Source organism: Echinops telfairi, unplaced genomic scaffold (genome assembly GCF_000313985.2).
Source record: "Echinops telfairi isolate 266 unplaced genomic scaffold, ASM31398v2 ScPeMD7_3533;HRSCAF=4204_0, whole genome shotgun sequence".
NCBI classification, from domain to species: Eukaryota; Metazoa; Chordata; class Mammalia; order Afrosoricida; family Tenrecidae; genus Echinops; species Echinops telfairi.
In genome coordinates, this window is record NW_022107431.1 from 47401472 (window position 1) to 47403839 (window position 2368).

Here is a 2368-nt window from a genome sequence, read left to right on the forward strand (position 1 = left end):
CATGCACAGCATTTGCACTGTGAGCTCAGGTGGTACTTGTGGGTTAAACATTGAGTTATTAACCATGAAGTCAGCAGTTTGAACCCACCAGCTGCTCCATGGGAGAAAGATGAGGTTTTCTGCCTCTGTAAATGATTTACAGTCTTGAAAACTCATAGGGGTAGTTCTCTGGTGTAGTTCTACCTGTCCATGGGGTCACTATGAGTCAGAATGGACCCCATGGCAGTGGGTTTGGTTTTAGTTAGGGATCTTCTATTCTAACCAAAAAAGCCACCAAGCTCACTGCCGTGGAATCGATGACGACTCATAGGCACGTCTGCCCTGTCCTACACAGTGACTCGGAGTCTACACCAAAGCAGTGTCTAATCCACGTCATTCCAGCTCATGCTGGCCTTGGTGACCTGCGTATAGTAGAATGAACTGTTGCCCAGTCCTGCACTGTTCTCGTGATCTTCGGTCTGTTTAAACCCAGGATTGTGGCTGTGGTTTCGATCCATCTCGTGAGTACCACATGAAGGAAGGTACTGCTGTCTGATCCACCTCACACAGGAGGAAGCAGGGATATGAAGATGTGGCATTGGCCTGCGTTGTTTATTTGGATATATGATAAAACTCGTGTTTGCGGTAAGACAATTCTATTAACTATAAACTCACAGACTGTGCCCATCATACTTTTCAGGACAGTGTTTTTACTGTGAGGCAAGTAGGTAAAAATCCTACTGTGTGGCATTGCCTTTAGCTTCTAAAAGAACCTGCAGAGAAATCTACGCACTAAATAATTTGTTGCCAAATATTCTGAAATATTTCCAAAGCAACCTACTCCTCAGTTGGAAGCCCTCTGAAAAACAGAACTGTTGGGAAGCCGTGGTGTGTGCCATGGAAAAAGAAAAGCTCCTGCAGGTTTTTGGAAGGAATGACTTTAAACTACTTAACTGGCAAGTTTGCTTGGTGTAGCCACGAATGAAACTTTCCAACTTTAGCATCGCCGTTATAGCTGGAACCAACCTAGGTGATGCTCTGGTAAAAACTAATGTGATGTTGGGATCCGATTCCAAGTAGTCTTCCTTCTACCGGTGTCCTCTCAACCACTGATGGTGTTCTGAGATGAATAATACTTCGATAAAATAATATGTGCCTTACAGTTCTGATCTTCGCTCATCTCCTAACTAGCGTATGGACAAACTCTGTGTTTGCAATGAGAAAACTGAGTTAGGTAGTTAGCTGGTCCAGCGGCATGCAGTGGGAAACAAGCCACCTGGCTGCACTGCCTTCTTGAATCTGTGACGGGAAGATGAACATCATTTTAGTTTTGAGCATTGCACCCTGGAGTATCATGGTTGACACCAAAATGAGAAAGGGCTTCCGATGACATGATCAGAAAATTTGCTGATCCGAAATTCTTCACGAAGAATTTCCAGGAGATGATGATAGGCATGTCCTTTGCCTGCACTTCCTTGACAAACCTAACCTAAAGTTTCTCAAGCGTTGTGTGGGAAAAGCGTGAACACTGTGATTATGCACAGTGTGGCTTTGCTGTGTGGTCACAAGGCTGTAATTACTCCCTCAGTCCTGTCAGTTAATGGAGGTTCCATATGTTATCATTTTATTTTGTGGATTTTTGTGTGAGATTTACTTCGAGGGGGGTTATTTGTCATTTGACCCTGAAATAAAGACACAATAAGCCCTCAAATAAGGAATTTGAGCATTTTGATGAAGAGTTCTTAGATTTGAGAATTTCCCTTTCTTGCTGAGGCCACATGCTTCACAGATCAGAGAGTATAACTGAAGGCAACAATTGTCCAGTTCCCAAACTAAGTGAAAGACGTAAACATATAGTTAGATTTGTTTTACTAAAACAATTTACAAAGGGGACTTGAGATGTTTTTGATACGGAAGGAGATTATTTTTCAGAAATTTTTGTACATCTTTGATATAATTGAAACAGAAAATTGATGAACAGTTAAGCAACATCTGCGTCTCATTGGTGAACGTTTGTGGAAGCAGTCTAAGAACACGTGCCAGTAAGATCTAAGCATGATGCTCCCAGAGCACTTAGAAATAAGCTGCTCTGGGTGTTATATTCTTATTACAGGAATTGCTGCCCAAGTCCCCGCAGTGCTTCCGACCGAGGCCCCCCAGATGTGGTGGTCTACTTCTGAAAACGTAACCAATGAAACTTTTGCAGGATCCATTCATTATGCCTGGGGTGACCTCAGTGGAAGGCCAATGCAATGGCCCCTAACAACAATCTTTTTTTTTTTTTTTAAATTTTAATTTTAACATTTTATTAGGGGCTCATACAACTGTTATCCCAATCCATACACACATCAATTGTGTAAAGCACATTTGTACATCATTCTCAAAACAT

At 42.2% G+C, this 2368-nt stretch overlaps 1 protein-coding gene across 1 annotated transcript in view; it reads left to right on the top strand.

The window, feature by feature from the left end:
• Positions 1–576: 576 nt before the first annotated feature.
• The window catches only part of DSE (dermatan sulfate epimerase), a 60627-nt gene continuing 58835 nt past the window's right edge, over positions 577–2368 (top strand). The window contains exon 1 of the mRNA XM_004702013.4: positions 577–624. The gene's annotated coding sequence lies outside the window, so the exon portion shown is untranslated. The remainder of the gene's footprint in view (positions 625–2368) is intronic.